Source organism: Rhinopithecus bieti, unplaced genomic scaffold (genome assembly GCF_001698545.2).
Source record: "Rhinopithecus bieti isolate Rb0 unplaced genomic scaffold, ASM169854v2 scaffold_2572, whole genome shotgun sequence".
Classification (NCBI taxonomy): domain Eukaryota; kingdom Metazoa; phylum Chordata; class Mammalia; order Primates; family Cercopithecidae; genus Rhinopithecus; species Rhinopithecus bieti.
This window is the reverse complement of record NW_016804595.1, coordinates 2,229,972-2,250,799: the sequence shown is the minus strand read 5'-3', so window position 1 is coordinate 2,250,799 and position 20,828 is coordinate 2,229,972. Positions and strand designations below refer to the sequence as shown.

Here is a 20,828-nt window from a genome sequence, read left to right as displayed (position 1 = left end):
TAAAAGGCTTAAATTAGTTTAAAATGTGTGAGTAGGGAAAACAGCAGCATTCATATGAGGGAGGACCTCAAATTTCCCTCTCATATATATCCTGCCCTGTAGTTAATTAGTTTGTTTCCTTAGAATCACTCTCAGGGCAGAATTTTAAGATAAGTTCTCTCTTGGAGACCTTTCGCAGTTGCTGCTATAGTTTCCTGAGATTACATGCATAGAGATGATTTTCTAGCAGACGAGGGACCTATAGCTAAGGGGTCTCTAATTTTCCTCGCATGAGCTCTGATTATGTTTTGAAAGACCTATGTCTTCAAATATATGCAGAAAGACAAAATATGATTTAAGTATCACTTTGCTGACCCACTCAGGAATCTCCTTCTGATCCTACTCACATTTGGAATGGTAGAAACCTGTTAGAAATATGCTAGAAAGCAGCATTTCCCAAAGTCTGCTCTATAGCTGACCCACTTCCAAGGTTCCTTGTTAAAATATTTGGGTATGACTATTTGATCCTTCAAAGACATGACAATACACAGAAGAATATTAAATCCTTTATCTAATTCAGGATCATCCTAATGGATTTAACAACAAAGTTCTTTTTACCTTGAAACTCTAATTCACCCTTGATGGGACACATGCATTCCTTAGAAAAATGTTTCCAGAAATACTGGGTTATAGCAAGGAGTTTTGTAAAAGGACAAATAGGAGCAACTGTGCTTTTCTCATATCACTTACTGACTCCCTTGATCCTCTCTGAGCCCTATTGATTCTTACCCATGTAGTATATCCACCCTTTTGAGTAAAGAAAATAGTGTGGGGAAAACAACAGCACTTTTAGGAGTACATTGTGGTACTATTGTGAGGTATAAATAAGAGGCCATCTATTTTCTCTATATCTGAAACTGTATCTATGTATCTTCTTTTGCTTTTCACAAGTGAAAAACCTTAGGTGCCAAAAGGATTAGAGGAAGAGAAAGAAAATCATATTTATCAATTTTCTTTCCTATAGGTATATAAACATGTAAACAATATAGGCACATATGTACATATGTATGGCACATATATATGTATGTTATATATATGTGTATGTGTGTATATATGTATATGTATGGCCAAATAGCACTATCAGAGATGAAGTATTATATTTAAACATTTGAACATCAAAATCTATTAAATGAAGGCTGCGATGGAGAAATACCCAAAACATTCAATAAAGCTTTTCAACCTGAATATAGGGTTACCATGACAACACAACCCAAAAATCCCTCTTCTTCATATAAAGTTGCTGAAAATATGCCCATGGTGGAAGCAGCATGGAGTGCTCAAATTTATAACTACTGAATGGATGTACAAAGAATCTCCAAGACATTTGATAAACTTCAGGGTGAACATTTTAATATCCTCCTTTAAAAAAATAATAAAAAGACAAGCCATTTTCCACACTACTTCATTTTTTTTTCTTTCATCTAAACCATTTTGAGAATTTCATGCTATTTTTACAAGTATTTTCTATGAAAGAAAACAATGGTGATTACAATGACCTAATGAGATATATTAATAACATTGATCTTAAAACGGGTTTGGAGAATGCCAAGCATGGCATGGAACGGGTTCCTGCACAAATAAAGCAGCAGTTGCCAGATTGATGCTGACTCAGTGCTGTAAGGGTGTGATTTACACTTTCTGCATCTTCCTGGGGAAACCTTGAAATATGCAAAGGCACACTCTGCTAGAGAAAACAGAAGCAAGACACCTGATTATCTTATTTTCAGCCCTTAAAGAGTTTCTTAGAAGGACAATGTGTGCATGAACATGCATGTATATATGTGTGTTTCCATTTCATGCACATATCTACATGTGCATGAGTGTAAATATATCTATATGTGTGTGTGTGTGTATGTGTGTGTGTGTGCACCTGTTTGCAAATCTACTCTACATGTCAACACAAAGGAAGGATTTCACACAGGAATGGTGTCAAATTATTGGTACTTAGAATTTCCTCTCCATGATATGTGCTATGAAGGAAATTAAGATAATAGATTTGCCAATATCTAATAATATATATAGTTTCTTCTATGTTTTTCATCCACATAAAAGTAAAATTTAGAAAGTAAAAATTTAATCATAATGTTCTGACTAGGAAAGCTTCAGGTAATCCACATCGAAAGGGTCTGAATAATACACATCAAGAAGGACTTTGTCAGATCTTGGATATAATTTCTCATTTTCTGAAGGTACTTTATGACTGTATAGTGTGAGCAGGTGTTTTTTAAGTTAACATATAGTGCTGTTGAATTGATTTTGTTTGTGAGTTACTTTGTTTGCTTATGCTTTCTACAGCTCAAGCCTGCTCTGCAATTAGTAGTTTATCAAATTGAGGGAAATGTTGCTTCATTTCAGCCTGTTTTCATTTGGAGGAGGGTAGCAATCCTATAGTTTCTTGCTGGTTTCAAATTGCATGTATTTAGCAATAGGCAAAGAAACTTTCCTCTAATTAGATTGATCTGTGAGGTGGATTGAGCGGAGTTTTCTAGAAACACACATCATAATTGATATTCCTTAGGCAATATGCTTTCTGGGCAAATGTCTATTGCTTTTGGAGCTATGTGCCCATTTCTTTCTCCACACCTTGCTAATTACTCCTTACTGAAAAGTATCCTAATTTAGTTTGTATGAATGTTCTAAATAGTGGTTTTCAAAGTGTAGACCAGAGCATCATCATCACCTAGAAACTTTAGAAACGTAAATTCCCAGGCTCTCTACCAGGTCTACTGCACCAGAAAGTCTGAGGATGGGTCTCAGAATGTGTGTTTGGTCATCCTCACTGAATGTCTTCATATACACTAAAGTTTCACAAACACTGCTCTACAGGGGAGTATTTGAGATGATAATGTTGACATTGACAGTGACAATGAGGAGCAGAAAGCATGGACAGAGGAAAAAGTGAGAAACTCAGAACTTTAGAATCAAAAGGGAATGTGGGGATCATTTGATGGTATCCCTTCATTTCATCCATGGGCCTTGGAAAGATTAAGTTGCTGGCTCAAGACCAGAACACTTCAAGGAAAAGAAATAATATTTGCTGATTCTAAGATGAAGAAAAGCTGAATATCAAACGAAAAGTAGATAGAACTCTTCACATTTGTGATGTGCCATATGTCTTCTTTGACAATGTGGCCCATTCCCTTGCAGTGTTGAGTTTAGCTTCCAGTGAACACAGTGCTGGCATCCTGAAATTTTCCTCTAAAGAGGTCATTTTTAGAGATGGAGCTATGAGTGATGATGTTGCTTTCTTATTTTTGGAAAACTCAAGAGCAATTGTTGAAAAAATATGCACATCTAAAGTAATACAAAGGCAAATGTCTGATCACATAGAACATAAAGCTACACAGGAATCACTCACAATAAAATGATGTGTGTGTGTTTGTGTGCGTGTGTGTATATATATATATAAATATATATATAAATATGTATTTTGTGTATATATACTTCATATATATTTTATACTTTATATATATATTATATATATATATATAAAATCAGACCTTCTGGAATGTAAACTTCTGTAGCACATTAGTATCACCTGAGAAGTTTTAAAATTCCTGATATTCAGCCCAAACCAATTAAACTGAAATATCTGGCAGTGGGACCTACGTGTCAATGCCTGTAAAAACTCTCCAAATGATGATGTTAAGGTGCAACCATGTTGGACAGCTTGAGTTCTATGGCCTTGACCCTCAATGTGTGGTCCTTGGATTGGCAACTTTGGCATCACCTGCGAGCTTTTTAGAACTGCAGAATCTCAGGTCCTACCCCAGACTAGTGAGTTGGATTTTGCATTTAAACAAGTTTACAAGTTGATTTGTATGTGCATTAAACTTTGAGAAGTACCAACTTCCCTGTTTAAAACTTAAAAGGAACTCTGCTGATATAGATCATTCTTTTAAATACTTAAAAAAGGGGAAAACCAAAATTGTTCAGAATCTTGCCCTTGTTAATTTTTGCCATTGTTAATTTTTTGCACACCTACATAAGTATACTATATATTATATATGTCCTTTACATTTTATATATAGTGTTCAGATCATACTCTTTATATAGTTTCATGTCATAACTTTTAGTCATCGCTGCATCATTTAATACTGTATTAGGAGAATTTTTCCATGACAGATTGGAAAACTGTTTGTAGAAAGTCCTACAATGTGTTTATTATTCACATGTAATAAAAATTAATCAGGATTTGACATTTAATTTCTAATAACTTATTTGAAATTTCCAACATTAAATTATATTTTAAAAATCCCACTCATGTCTGATCCTGGTGGGAGGTAAGTGGGACTTGTCTAAGCCTCTGGCTTAAGTGGACAAAAATACACTGAGGGAAACTATTTTAGGATGAATCAAGACAAACTAACCTTAATCTGAAAATAACAGTCAAGGAGAAATCATTTCCATTTGTTATGCTTTGCTATACCAAGGCATTTTCATGTTTCAAAAAATTATTAAATCCATGCATTATGCTTGTTTTAAAACACTCATACTTTGGTGGAATGAAGGTGAAGGGGGTTAACATTGAGCAGTTGTGGTAAAGGGAGAGTTTTATAAAATCAAGCTGTCTATTTTTATGGGCTGTTGAATTTTATGGGCTTATAATATGTGCCCACAGAATTATGAAATGAAAGAAAATTGTTTGACTAACACTTCAGGCTGGCTTTCACTGCTTCGTTGTGCTAAGTAGAATGTGGCCTCTTGGACAGTATGGTATAGTGACGGTGCTGGCTGACAGAAAGGGGGACAAAGGGTCATAGGACTTGGGCATTTGTAATGACTGTTAAGTCCTGATTTGCTAAGGACAGTCCAGGTTGTTGTCTGTTGTCATTAAATAATTTTAAGTGTTTTCTTTCACTCACAAAAATGTCCTGATTTGGAGATTTGTGTTCTACATATAGAACACCAAATCCAACTCTATCATATTCTAAAGCAGGAAAATCTGAAGTGGTTGACCGTAGTATTCCCTGCAACCACAGGAACAGCAAATAAAGCTTTTAATGGCTTTCCATTGTCCTCTGGATCAAGTCCAAAGTCTGTAGAATGATCTCGAAAGCTCCAGCATGATCTGGGCTCTGCTTACATCTTCAATCTCTCTTCCTCTCTTTTTGTCTGTCTCTCTCTCCTGTATTTTTCTTTTACTTTTGCTTTTGTCCACTTCTTGTTCTTATGCACCTGTCATTCTTGTGTCGTATTTTCACGTATACAAACTTAGATCGTTATTAGTGCCGTTTTCCAAATATTAATATTTCCAGCTTTTTTTTTTAAAGGTACGTGATAAAATTGTACCTACAAGCTTCCAGTGATGCCTGTTGGTCACACTGGGTAGCAAGGGTGTAGGTGTCTATGTTTTCTTTTTGAACCAAATGCCAGAAGCTGAAAATAATTTCATTAGGTCATATTTTTATATACCAATAATTTATATAAGTTGATCTTATTTTCATTTTCCTTCAAATCCAGTTGTTTTATGGGTTATTTTTCAAACCCTAATGTTACCTTCAATCTTTTTAGAGGTGAGGCATAAATAGATATAAAAGTGTCAAGCATAGTCCTGGGCACTGAAGATCTAAGAATCAATGAGATGAGGACTCTGCACTGAGCTACCTCATGGTCAAGAGAGCCATGTTAGTAACCAGTGGTTTCTGCATGTTGTATGAAGTGTCACCAGAGTACTTCTTTCTCCCCATTTCTCTAATTTTCATAAGAATGAATTTTCTACACAGGTTATATACTTATTCTTATCCATTACTCACCGTGCCTCTGGAGAGAGAGAATAACTTACACAGTTGGTACATTTGGGAAGGAAAATTTGATGATGCTTGGGGGCAGGGAAAAACCAGGACTGCTGTATCTAGATGAATAAAAGCTCCCTAAGTCTGAGATTCAGTAGTAGGAAAACTATAGACACTCATGCTAAGCTACATTCTCCAACTTGGTCTTTATCAATAATAAAAGTAATGACGATTTAAGCTTCCTGTTTGTTGGTACTTGGTTTTATTTCTCAATTTGTTGAGAACTTGCATAAGAAGAGGTGTGCTGTTTTTGGGGCATCTCTTGAAGACTCCAGCATTTGGTGCACTGACTGGAACAAAGAGGAAAAAATAAGAGACTTGAAATTAGGGGAGCAAATATACTCTAGGAAGGGTTTTGGTGAGGCAGGCCGTTGTGACCTTGGCAGTTTGCAGAGGCTTATATGAGGCCAGGGAGATTTTTATAGTTGTGTTGTTTGCTTTTAACTGCTGTGGCCTGGGCCAGAGGCTTTAAACCAGTCACATGGTGTTCTGACCTTGGCGATTGACTGTAAGTAAGCTGCTATTATAAAAGTATTTGGCTCTGGCCGAGGTGTGCAGAGGGCCCATTTGAGTGCTATGTGAATGGACTGGGAAAAAGCCCGAGAGATCTTTGCTGGGGGCCAATGGGTTGTAGAGGCCTTAGTGAATAGGCACAGTGGAGGTGAGGATTCAGTTAGAGTAAGCAGGTCTGATCTCCCTCTGCAGGCAAAGAAGCAAAAGCATGGGTCACAGTGACTTAGGGAAAATTTCAGAGTGGAGCTATAGCTAGGGCTGAAGCAAAAAATTTTATTATAGGACAAGAGAGCTTTCAAGTTTTTAGCTATGGGTGAACAGAACCATATTTGCTGTTTTGAAACTGGAAGGCACCTATGTGGCTTCTGTAGGAACCTCTGAGCACTAGGACATTTCAAGATTTAAATTGTTAGTGCAAGGGCCTGGGAGGCTGGGCGTTGATGGGTGGCCCCAAATTCTGTTCTGTATTAAGGGCCAAGGATAAAAATGGAGGGACTATGCTTACATTTAGATGGCTTTCTCATGGTTCTGGATTGGCAAAATACTTAGAACAGAGGAATCTTCCTCAGAAGGCCCATTTCTGAAGTAAGGAAAATTATAGTGAGAAGAGGCTCTGAAAATGTCTGCTCATGTGGGTGCTGCATCACTAGAAAGAAACCATATTCAATTTGGAACTATGGAAGATAGAAATTAAGAGGTTTTACTAAACTCCATGGGAAAGAAAAACAAGATAAGGTCTGGTGAGTAGGGCTGCCATGATTGTAGATTTCTAAATTTTGTCACATAAAGCCTCCCTTTGAGGGGTGATAGGATGCAAAGATAAACTCCTCTCTCTAATACTATAAATGGAATAATGCCAAAATTAATCTCTAAAAGAAATGATTTTTGGATTGAAGTTCACAGGCCAAGGAATCTGAAGAATTGGCATTGACCGACTAACAATCAGGTGAAGCTAAGCCAAGATTTTCTCCAACTGTCCTCTTTCCCTTTGATCCCACTGAGTTTCTGCTGTGGTCTTTGGTAATAGTACTGAATTCTGGAAATGTAATCTTGAAGGTGTTTTGGGAAATAGGTATTGCTGCAATTTCTAAATATTGTGGGTAGAAGGCCAATACTATAATATCTTTTGTGTTCTATCAACTCCATGGACTTTTAAAAGCAGAGATTCTGAGAGTCGAATTAATTCAATGTCTCCAGAAACCCACAGACATTACTTTAACAGTCCAAATTAAAGCAGCTCAAAGAATCTGTATCTATCCAGACTTTGAAAAACCTTAACTCAAGTGAGCAGAATACAAGATTGCAGAGTGTCATTTGAAGATGCTAATTTACCCTAAGAATTTTTCACTCGTAATAGCAAGATAATTTAATTTGGGATTTTAATTTTCTTGAACTTTAACATCTTTAGAATTGAACTTGCTAGAAGATTTAATTTTTAACTATTATTTCTCACTGGAGATTTTATAATGGGGGGGTGGTTCATTCAAATTTGGGGATCTCTATGTTGTTTGTATTTTGTTATGAATTTTAATATTGTCATTTGAAGTAATTACAGATTTTCTGATATGCAATGAGGATAATATAGCTGGACAAAATTGGAGATAGGTAAATCAATATGAATTGAGTTTTCAACCCGATATATAAAGTGGTCTTGGAGTTGATTTAATTAATAATATAGTCCAGAGCCTACTTTGAAAAAATCTGAAATGCTCACCAGTGGCTATGAGATAATACCCTCAAGGGCTGGGGCTGGCATTGAGAGAACAGCTTCATAAACGTGATAAAACATGATCACCTCCTTTTGGGGGATAAACACACCCTTGGTTTGCTATAGATTTAGCAGTTAAACCAGAATGGTATAAGAGGACAAAACTGGGGAATTTCAGAGTGAAACATTTCCCATTTCTTTGATTTCCATGTGGAGATATTTTTAAACCCACACTTGGCCTCTCTCTGCACTTGACACCCACCCTTTATACCTGTGGATGGAGAGCTACTTATTTGATTAGTTAATTCAAGAAGGATAATTCAATGGACATGCCCAGTTGAACCTTGCTCTTCTTCTTGGGAGTGAACTGCCCACTGGTAGCCATTTACCTCTCCCTCCTGGAACAGGCTTTCCAGGGACAGGGTTTTACTTAGTGACTTGTTCAGACCCCTTCTTGGGAACAGGGGAACTATTTATTAGAGATACCCTTGGTTATCTGTAGAGCAGGTGGGGCTATTGTGGATCTGTTTATAAGATGAATTATCAGATTACGTTTTTAATGTAAATAGTGTCTCAATTCCAGTTGTTTGTTAAGATTTTCCAGTGGATTTATTTGTTTAGAATTACAAAAAGGTACTATAACTCAGTGGCTACAAATGCATCACTGTTGAAGGCTCTTCTCTAATTTGGAAATCCGGTTTGCTCTTCCTGGAGTCAAAGCAATTGAACAAACTGAGGAGACATTCACATTACCATTACATATACAGTATAATAAAAAGCATGCTGTGAGTTTATTCTAAAATTGAGTCTATGACTGCAGTCAGATTGCTCACTAAGGATTTTAACACAGCTGAAAATTCATTCTCCAGAGAGATCCTTTTGTGTTTCCCTTGAAGATTCCACATCAGCTTCTTTGAATATCTGAGTAATATCTGTATACATTCTATTTCATTTTTATCTTATCTTTGTTTACCAAATACTGTCACTTATTAACCTATATGTTAACGTTGTTCCTTTACTATTTGGTTACATTTTTTTCAGTTTTTTTTTTTGTATTTCCACTGGCTCCTTGGAGTTGGTAAGAGCCTGACTCTGTAACTGAATATCTGGGTGTATTTAGTTTTGTTTAACAGTACTATTAGGAATTAAGAACTTACTATGATTTAAAAATTGTTATACTTAAGGAACTAGAGTGGAAACATTAGACAACATTATAGCACATATGAATCTCATTTCCCCCTGCTTTTACACTCCAATCGGAAGCATTTTAGTCCTCAAAGCCAAAGGCTAAGCAGGATATTTTTAGTTCCTTTGCAAGTAAGAAGTGACAATTTTCAGTCTTATAGGAAGGAAGTCAGTGAAGCTGCCTTAGTTACTCTTGACAATCAGAGTGAGGGTTAGAACTACAAACAAAAGTTTTAAATTAAAACCTTTTGTTTTAATAAAATGTATGTCTTTTGTTTCCTTTAAAAAAAAATCTCACACCGATTATATCTGGAATAAGCTTTGTAGCACTAGATTTTGTGTAGGTCTCTTGTTATTAATTTCTTTTCTTTTGTGCTGACTAGGATAAAATAGGCCCCTGAAAGTTTAAGACAGAAAATTTACCATTTTCCAGTAATTTTATTTAAGAGCTGCAGTTGATCTTTAGGTGGATGTTTTCTGCGCTTTTAGCAGAGTGGAAGTGCATCACTTTACCAACAGAGGGCAGTGTGTATTTGCAAAACAATGAGAACGCTCACCAAGTCCCAGGGTTTGTGAAACTGTCCTTTGCAAAGAGTAGAAAAGACACTAGGAAACAATTTCGTTCTTTCAATTCTGATTCAGTACCTTTGACTCCAGATGCCATTTTTTGATGAAAATTATAAAAAATATATTTTTCTCCCCAAATGTCCCTGTCATCCAAGGAAAAAATGGAGAACATTAAAGGCAAAATGCACAGAGGGAGGGACCTAGGATCCCTGATCACAATATTGCAAATTTGCCCATTGCTGCATCAGTCTCACTTTGGTCCTTCTGGGTAGACTTTTGTCTTTGAAATAAGAAAAGGGTTCATGATTAGACAGGCTGTGTCAATGATGGGATTCCTTTTGTATGTTTTCTGTGCATTTTGGGTCTGTCTGGTTCCCTGACAGAAAAACAGCTTGGTGTGGATTGTAAATTGTGACATAAAATTTGACGTATGTAGCTTTAGGGTTGGTCATTTAAAAGATGCTCAATTTTTCCACCTAAGTCCTGAGACTACCTTCTCGGTCAGGAATCCTTGTGAAATTATAATTGGTTGATGTAAGGGAACTAATAGTTATTGAATGCTTATTTTATGCTGGAATTACCACTTTATGCAATTCATCCTGTTTAATTTTTATGACACTTTTAAGAGGTGAACATTATGAATGTTGTTTTTTAGAGGAAATAGTAAAGCCAAAGAGGTCTAACAACCTCCTTAAATCACCCAACCAGCAAGTAGCAGAGCTAAAAATTAAACTTAGGGCTCTTTGATTTTAATGACTGGGTTCATTCCAAATCTCCCAGCTTCTCAAGTCTTTATCGAACCTCTGCTAAGGGACTGGCTCTGGAAATTCTTTACTATTCAAGCTGTTGAAAGTTGGAATCATGGAAAGCCATGACTCAGTGTGTTGAAAACCTAGACATATAAATGTAGGGTGGTCGATGATTTTCTTCTTATCTAATTTAAAATTTTTTTCTTTGTCCTTAAGAAATGTCCTCTTCTTTTTGTAACTTCTTTTCTATTGTGTCTGGATGAAAATGCCAGATAGGCAATAAGTTGAGGCTCTGCAAATGGATAGAAGACCCCTGTTCATATAGTTGGTTGAGCTGCCAGAGTTATAATTTGAATTCATGTATGTCTGGCTTTAATCTTAAAGCTTTTTAAAGCTTTTTCTATCATTTAAGATTCCTTTATGGAGACAGAAGCGACAAATGGCTAGAGGAAAGGGGAGAGATTGCCTGAATGACTATTTCTGAGGAAATAATATCTAGACCAACTGAAAGAAATAATCAACCAAAGAGGGGGTCAGCAGTAGAAGCATTGAAAATCTTGAGCTGGAAAGCTAGTGAGTATGAGGCATAGACCAGGGTATTCAGACTTCCACGTGATCTCACTCAGACATCCTCATCAGACACCAGACCACCAGACAGGGTGGGTGCAGATCGCATTAGCTTCTCCATTATCTTAATTTCTTTTCCCCAAACACGGCAGCCTGCTTTTTGAAGAGTATTCTTATTGTCACAGAGAGCCTCTTGTCTTTTTCTTTCCTTTTTTTTTTTTTCATAATGAGTAAACACAGAGGTCCAGGCAGTCAGAGGTGGAAGCCAAACATGAGTGTTTTCAAAAAGATCTCTGAAATAAACACTGAACTGCTGTATTTCATAACCCCACACAAAACTGACAGTAGCCAGCTGTTGTCTGAGCTAAACACCATCCTAAAGAGCCAAGAGCCACGAGGCAAAAAGGGAGAGAGAGAAAATAACTCCTCTCCTACTGAACCATAGATGACAGATCAGCCAAAAAGGACCCTGGAGAAAGCAAAAGTCAATGAGGCAAAAGTCCTTGCAAATGACCCCTGCCGGCTCCCCTTTACCACTCCAGAAATAATCCACCCAAATTGACTTTTATTGGTGAAGCATCTGAATGCAGTCTCTTCATGCAATTATATGCGTTTCCTCTGAATCTTGCAATAATTATAACACCAAGTTTCCCCAAATTTGGGCTACTTCTTATGGCTTTTCTCCTCCCATATTTTCTATATTTCTCTTTCTCCATCCTTGTAGTTCCCCTGAAATATGGAAAGTAAAATAAAGTTAAGAGCTCTTTTGTCTTCACTTTCCTGTACTCTTATGGTCAGAAAAAATATTATCAAACTCCCACGGACTTTCTAGACTAACCCTGTAAATTGTTTTTCTCGGAGCTGGAAATATACTATTGTTTAAAAGATGAGTCCTGATTAGTGGGAGAGGAAACTCTGGATAAGAATTTAATTTGGCCCAAGGTGAAGAAAAGCTAATTTTAAGGCTCTGTTTGATCTCAGTTGTAGTAAGAGTGGAGATGTGTTGTAGCAACCATTTTTTTTAACAAAACACCAGAAGGCTTATTTAGCATGGTGTGTATGAAAAGGTGTTTTCTGGGAAGGCTAATGTGGAAAAGGGCTTGAAAGCTGAATCCTCATGTATAATAAAGTCACATCATTTTGATTCATTTCTGTGAAGAAGGGACATGCCTTATCAAATGTGAAGAAGGGATGTGTCTTCAGAGAATATATCTATTACCTAATGACTAGATGTTCGTGAAAAGTACACCTCTTAAACCATAACTTTATGGTAGCTCTGACCAAGGAATGTTTACAGTGTTACCTGATATTGACTTCCATGTTGTTTACTATTCTATGCTCTGGTCTAATCACCCTATGATGTCTTTAACTTTTCAATATAAGTTCACTACATGTACTGGGCTTGTAAGAAAGAAATAGTGCTTTGGTGGATGATGAGGAGGAATAATAGCCAAGTTTAAGTAGCCATGGGTCAAAAAGAGGAAAACAGGCACAGGATCAGAAATAATTGGAATGTACTGAGAAATCATTAAGTACATAAATTCATAAAGAAAAATGATGAGAGCAGTGAGCCCCACTCTCACTTTAAATCCACAGATTCTCCAAGACTGCGGACTATACCACAGTACACAGAATGGGAAATCAATCCATTTTATTTAGTTATCAAGAGTAAAAAGGACCTCTAAGAGCTGTGGATATCTAATTATATTTATTTGCCCTTTTATGGTGAATTCAATTAGGTTTCGTATGGTGATTTTTTTTTTTTTAGGTTGAGTTGTTTATAGGCTGTGTTGTGTATTTGTTCTGAAGGTTGATCTAAATCACATAAGGTGGTTTTCAGTTTGACCATCATTCAGTTTTCAGGCAGATACCTTAGCTCTCAATTTGCATTTTTAAGAAGAAATATTGAGTAAGTTTTTTGGTAAGAAATCTACACTTAAATTTGCTTTTACATGTTTTCTGAATAAAAAAGGTAAATTGTCAATAATCACATTGCGATGATTTATAAAATTCCATTCTTTCTCACCCATCTATTTTCTAGGATGTGCCTGATTCTCATAATACCAAGTACTGTATATGTCCTTTGCTATTACTGTGAAAGACAATAGAAATAAAAGCTTGCAATTTCTTAACACCAGTGAGTGTGAAAACACAGATAATGCAATATGGAAAAAATAAACTGTTTTGTTGTCCTCTCCAGGTGACCCTGCTGTGGTGTTACAATACTTTTTTTTTAGAAAAAAAACAAAACAAATTTTATCTGTTAATTATTCCTTTTTGTTTGTTGTGTGGGTTAAACTATGTCCTCATCTCCATACCGCAACACATATTTCCTTTCCTTTTCCAATAGAATCTATCAGTGAGATCTTCTATGATTGCTTCCATCTGAATATAGACAATAAACTGGCAAAAACGGTTGTTTTGATTTCTATTTCATATTTGTTAGATTTGTTTCTTTTGTATTAGAATTTTTACTTGCTTCAGTTTTATATATTTGGTCTTCTTGGGGGATTTTCCTTTCAGGTTTGAATCTACTTGTCTTCTTTCTGCCATTTGCCTGACTCTAGCTTTAAATGTTTTTGTTTTACAGTTCTGCTTTGGCAGAGCAATCAGGCAGTGGCGCTTGCTCACCCCTGCTTGGTATAACTATCTGGGTGTCCTACTACTGGCATGTCCACTTCAACGGTTTCAATCTTTTCTTTTATGTGCTCTTTTTTTGAGTGAACATGCCAGAATGAAGACTCCTCTTTGGTCAACAGAATTCTATCTCTTTGTTTCCTGCCCACTGGCATTCTCACTGGTGCATTGCTCATCTCGCCGGCTGTGGGCAGCCCTGCCTATCTGGCACTCAACTGTGTTGTTACTGGGCAATTCTGACTCCTGCACCTGCCACTGGTCTCTTGTCCAGAACGTCGGGGTTGCCTGTGCAGTCCTGGCGGTGATCGCTCATCTCATTTTGAGCAGAGTTGCCTAGCATAGAAGGGTCAGGTTTGGCTCTTGTTTCTTTCTCCACAGTGTATTTTGGTGACTCTTGTTTTGGAGCAAGCTGAGAGGCAGAATTCCCTTGAATTAAATTGCATATCTTATCGTCTTGAGTGACTACATATCTGGTTGGATAGTGTTAGGGTTTTGTATTGGCAGCAGGGATAAATGAAGCAGGTTCAAAGATGAATCATTTTAAGCCTCTACTCTTTGCAGGGCAAGTCTAACTAATAGGTAGAATAACTCATTTGAGAACTATCCTTACCTTTCAAATACTTTTAATTAGGGTAAACATTGTTAGGCATCACTCTGATAGTCTGACATTATGAGAATGATTATGATTTGAATTATGGATTCCTACTTATAAAAAACTATTTCTGCCCTTTTCTTGAATGCAACTATGAGACTTCTCAAATACAGAAAGTGAGCTTTTCACATTGTCTAAGTTCTCTGGAGGCTGTCAGGGCAGAGCATGGTTCTGCCCCTGTTTTACAAAGACAAATGTGGTTCATTCCAAAATATAGATTTGATCTCTGGCAGGAAGGACCTGGGTGATGGGATTTTTTGTGTTGGCCTGTGGACAGATAAGACTAAAAATGCACTATTTAGATTTGAAGTCCTTGGGTCATTTATTGCCCCCACCTCCTTGAGTCCCAAGAAGATGTCTTTAAAAATGAATTATACCCTTTGGCAAATCTCAGCACAGAGGTGGCATCCGACTCATATTCAGGAATATTCTTTCACTATGATGGTGTTGGCAGTAAGGAGAAGAATTTCATCTTCACAATGAAAATTAGGTCCTTTTCTGTAAAATTGTTCCTCTAAAAGGAGTAACCCATGTAAGTTACCATCCAAAATAGTACACTTCTTAGAGCAAAAAAAAAAAAAAGCCAAAATACTTGGATGATATAATTGTTAAAATATTCTTATATATATACCCCCAAAGGGACTGGGCTTTCTACATTGGTGGATTGATTATAAAATATTTCTATTCAAAATTGATTTCCAAAACAAAATCCATTTTAAAAACTAGAAATAACATATATTCACATGAAGTGGCTTTTCCAGTCAAGCCTTCGTTCTTCAACAATGACTTTAAAAATGTTATTCTTTCTGACTGGAATTTTATCCCTCACTAACCCCATTACCATGGCCCTCTCTCATCAAGCTATCTTAAATGCAATTTTGATGATTGTAAAATAAATTTTATTCATTTTAGTACCCCCTTAGCATAACCTGGTGCCTGGAAAATAACACTAAAATATACTGAATAAGTGAATCTTACAAGCCACAAATGAGGTTAAAATCTTCAATGTGATTTTAAAGAATTTATACTATGATTCCAAGAGCCTCAACTGGTAGGCATGTTCCATTTGCTTTGTTGTTAGGCTGATATTCCAGTCTGCCCAGGCTTTCCCCTCTTGTCCCAGCATTTGGGCCATTTATATTAGATTTTCACCTTTTAAATAAATTATTGTTAATAGCTGCATTAAAATAAGCCATGATATAATTCAAAATTGCTGTATATGAAGAACCAGGAAAATGTGACCACAACAGAAGGGATATGTTATAGATCAGCATCCTTCTCCAAAGGAGACAGGCCAAGCTGTGCAGCATATGGAGGTATGAATATGTGTGTGACTATAATGTGAAAGTGAAAATCAGGTACCTGAGAAACGTTTTACAAATTCTTTTTTTAATTGAAATAATACAATTTTATGGTTTAGAAAACCAAACACTTCCACAAGGCACATTAGGAAAGCTGGTAGATCCCTGGCTGGGTGCGGTGGCTCACGACCGTAATCCTGCCACTTTGGGAGGCCGAGGTGGGCAGATTGGTGGAGGTCAGGAGTTTGAGACCAGCCTGTACAACATGGTAAAACCTCATCTCTACTAAAAAGACAAAAAATTAGCTGGGCATAGTGGTGTGCACCTGTGGTTCCAGCTACTTGGGTGGCTGTGGTGGGAGGATTGCTTGAGCCCAGGAGTTGGAGGTTGCAGTGAGTGGAGATTGTGCCACTGCCCTCCAGCCTCAGTGACAGAGCAAGACTGTCAAAAAAAAAAAAAAAAAAAAAAAAAAGAAAACCTGGTTGTCCCTGGTAGTCTCTGATATTCCCTCTGTAAACTAAATCCCTTTCCCAAGAGATAATCAATTTCTTCTTTATTTAAAAGTTTATTCCTCTTTCATTTTTCCTGTATTGATGTTTCTGGAATTTTGAAGTATAAGCACTATCCTCAGCTAAACCATTTTATAAGGAAATTGTTGTAAAACGTAGTATATAATTATCTTAACTTTAAAGTTGTTAGTTTTATATATACCTATCATTAATTTTTTCTTCAAACATTATGTAAAAATGTAAAATTCCTTTAAATGTTGTCAAATACATTAAGTAATATATCAGTTCCATTTGTTTCCCCCCCGGAACTCTCTCTCTGAATTCTGATGAAGGCTTGTGAGTCCCTATGCCTAGTGAATAAATATTATGCTGAGGCTCCCCTTTTCCACCATGCTAGAAATTTTACTCATCTCACTTGTGGTTGTTTCTCTCCCTTCTGAAAGTCCATGTATTCTTTCATGGTATATCCTTTCATCCTGTAGTAATTTTCTGAGAGGTCATTTTAAAAACATGATTATCTGAAAACATCTTTAGTCAACTCTTATTTTTGATTGATATTTTATTGGAAATCTAATTTAGATATAATTTTCTGAACTTTGAAGGTGTTGACTTGTAGCTTCTAGTCTTAGTCAACAAGTCTTATGTCATTATGATTATTTATCTGTTATGTATGACTCACTTTATAATTTTAGAAACTTTTTGGAAAGTTAATTTCCCAATGTACCAAAATTCTAGGTGGTGTGCTTTGGTGTGGCTCTTATGTTCATTACTTTGGAAAAATCTTCTTGTATTATTCCTTGATAATTTTTTTGCAGTTCTCTCTTTTTGGAAAGTTGGACATTGAATTTGCTGTGTTGATTCTTTAATTTCCTTAACAATTTTTTTCAATTTCCTCTCCCATTTGTCTCTTTGCTATGATTTTTAGAGAGATTCCTCAGTTTTATCTTCTAATGTCTTTATTAAATTTCATTTATATTGTCATTTTTTTCTTCCTGCAAGTTTTCTTATGTTTTCTAAGTTTTTTGAAAATATAAAATTATTTTTTATTGGTTAGATGCAGATAATCTCTTATCTTTCTGAATATATTAATTATTGTTTCTTCATCCTGTTGTCTGTATTATAGCTGTTTCGTCTGAATTCTTTTTACTATTTGACTATTGCAGTCTCTGTCTTCAATATTTGACGTTTTCCTCAAATATCTGGAATTATTTTTCTGTCCATTCGTATTTAAGAGTGAGCTATTAAATAGTTGAGGGAATACTTGTGTGTGGAAGAGGCTTGTTGAGATGTGAGTCTTAACTGTAGGCTAACAGGTATGTTATTGTAGGAGCCCTATATGTAGGTACCTATAGGTCTTTTCTCTAAACTCTTTAATTCCGTCAAAGAAGATCCTCCAGTCTCTTTCACTGAGGAATGTGGGTACTATGTAGGCCAGTTTCGCAGAGTGGGAAGAACTGGTCATTTAACTGTTCTTTTACCAGATTTATAACAGCCCTCCCTACCCCATTTCAGCCCTATAATTTGCCTTTCTTTCAGAGATATTGGACCACAAATACACAGGCTTCCTAAGTATCATGTATTTACTTGCCAATGCTTAGGTTTTAACATTTCTCTGATATTTTATGCTTGTTATCAGCCCAATTTTGTTGAAACCTGTTATCTGTTAAAATAGCTTCCCTTGACTTCTCTTGTTCTCTTTGTCCTGCTTTGATTATCCTTCCTATATTCCTTTTAGTGAGTGTCTGGATGGAGGAGAGAAGAGCTATGAACACCTGCGCTTTGGATACCTTGTTCAACTGGAAGTCTAGAGAAGCTATCAGTAAGTTACAGATGTGGTTTTGAAAAAGTGTGCTTCCTCTTATATTTGTATGGACTCAAAAAGTGAGTCTATAATCCTATAGCACAACTTTTAGTGACTACCTTGCTTGCCTCCAGAATGCAACAGAAGTGTGATTTTAAAAACTGGCCTTAGATATAGGAGTTGCAAGTATTTCTCACTTGGCTCACTCCAGGTGCAAGATTTTTACTGCCTTAATAGAAATAATAACATAACTCCTGTTCCCTTACCAGGCTAAATATTCAAAAGGAATAGGAATATTAAGGAGCAAGAGCAGAAAGCCTCTCCCTCCTACCTCCGCCCCTGGATTTCAGGCTTTCCTAATTCAAACCACACTGAAGCTTGGACAACTGTCAAAATTATCCACATGGATCTCAGCAGTTAGGGAATGGAGGCTGGAGAGTGGGGGCCAAGAGCAGAACTGCAGAACATGGCTAAGAAACGGACTCAGAAAATGAGCCGCACTGATGCAGTAAAACTTGGCTGGTTCCAGAACCCACTTGGGAAACACTGCCCTAGATAATCTCCCACTCCTTTATTCTCCCATAGCACATACCTTCATCAGCACATTTGATACATTCACAAATGCTTATTGATTCCTATTGTAGGTAGCCCTGGCTGGTTGGCAGTTAAGCTGTTTATGGCAGCCTCCTTCAATAGACTGTGAGCTCTTTGAGGCCATGGGCTATGTCTCATTCATTTCTGTATCATCAGGAAGTGATTTAACTATTTAGCACACCCACTAAATATTTGTGGCATGAAGGAAAAAATAAATATATTTTGTTCAATTCTATGCCTACTTCTAAATACTATAAGTAGGCAAAAGGGGTAAGATATGAAAAAAATTAGCCATCATTATGATATTTGTGAAGTTGAATATATTGCTAGAAGGCAATATTTACAGATTCCTATTCCAGTGTCGTGTTTTCATTCCAGTTGCTAGATATGATAATTAACTAAGGCAACCACAATCTGATTGTTACATGTTTTTATCAGTCAGCTTCTTGATAGTATGAATTATCAATTCATCCTGATTTTAAATTCAAGGGGTTTTAAGAAGTTAATGGCTTATCATCCCCCTCTTTTTTTTTTTTTAAATCTGAAATCACTTTAGTTTTTTGTTGAGCTATACAGTATGAAATCTGAGCTCAAGGACCTAGAAGTCAGGTTCAGTTCTGTTGCTTATTAACTCAATGATTTTGAGCAAAATAGTTAATTTTGCTCAGTGGTGCAAATGGTGGTTACTTCAATGACTGAAAGAACACAGGACAGCTGCAAAGATTATATGCGAAAGCACATCTGAACTAAAATGTGATGAACACATTTTGATTAATGTAATAAGACATTATACACTCATATACATGTAACTTACTAGGAATTGTCATCATGGCAATAAGATAATCCTGTATATATTTTTTTAAATCCATAATGTCTACATTTTGAGAAATTTTGCATTTTTGAGTTCTGTCATGAGTAAAATTGGAGGATTTTCTTTGTTAGAATGCATGTTTTAGAGTGAACTGTGGCGGGCAGAAAACTATGTTTTACATAATTCCTAGACATATCAACATAAATGTCATTACAGAAAAAAGGTCACCTAATATGCACCAAACACCTCACATCTCCTGAAAAAAATAGGTTGAGCACAGGGAAGAGGCAGAATTTAGATGCTTAATATTTGTAAATGAAAATAGTGAATTTCTTCTATCCATAATCCACGTTCACTGTTAACACTTTAGGGCAGGATTTAGCTAAGCAGATTAATAATAAAGTTGAATATGAAAATGGAAGACTTGTAACCTATTGTTAAGGAAATTTGTTTTAAAATCTGTCAGTCAGTCTTTGGCCAGACTGATACAAAGGTGTAAGCAGAAAATTCTGTTTCCTCTTTATTCCTTAAGTTATGAGGCTAACATGGTAATACATTGTCTTTACCAAATATTATTCGAATAACATAAAAGCATAAAGAATAAAATGTGAAAGTTATTCTTCTTAGTTTCTTCTCCCCATTCTTCTTCCCAGAGATAACCACTCTAAAGTGTCTTTTTTTTTAAGTAAAAGGAATTCGGGTTGTTCAAGTCAGAGCATCCTAAATTCAAATTGCTCTTTTGCCACTTAGCTTTGTGACCGTTAGCGTATTTCTTACATTTTCTAATCTCTCAATTTACTCACTGGTGAAATCAAAGTAAAACCACTGTGCAGAGTTGCTGCAAAGAGTAAATTAATTACATGCATTCACATGTTGTTGAATAAATTAAAGTATCAGATATCATGTAACTTTCAGAAAAATCACAGAAACAATATATGTTAGTTCTCATCTCCTCTTCCTTGCTCCTCTATTTCTCTGCATCCTAATCAGTCTTCTTTTCTTTCTTCATTAATTCTGATTTGTTGAGATTGGATCACTGTCTCCTTGAGGAAGACGTTGGGCTTGTCGTATGAAAGATTATCACAGCAGAGTGGGGAGAAGGCTCCAGTCTCTCAAGTCACGAAGTTGAAATTAGGCAGATGTAAATAGTAGATTCTCTAGCCCAATATTTCTATCTTCCTTCCTCCCTCCCCTCTTCTTTCCTTCCTTCTTCTCCTCTTTCTTGTTGAGAAATGAGTTGCTTAAATGGGATGTAACTGGAGCTGCTGGTAGGGTGTGGGGGTTGTGGACAGAGTAGAGTCTAGTTGTTCAGCCACCTTTTTATTTTCTGAGGAATCTGAGGTGCCTCCCAAAACCCTGATATTAATGTGTAGTATGACCCATTCAAATTCTCTCATTTG

The 20,828-nt window shown here is 36.3% G+C and overlaps 1 long non-coding RNA gene across 2 annotated transcripts in view; it reads left to right on the top strand.

The window, feature by feature from the left end:
• LOC108527819 (uncharacterized) overlaps positions 1–20,828 on the top strand; it is a 140,438-nt gene that overhangs the window by 77,554 nt on the left and 42,056 nt on the right. For both annotated transcript variants that reach the window (XR_001884940.1, XR_001884942.1), the window contains exon 3: positions 17,958–18,041. This is a non-coding gene — a long non-coding RNA (uncharacterized LOC108527819). The remainder of the gene's footprint in view (positions 1–17,957; positions 18,042–20,828) is intronic.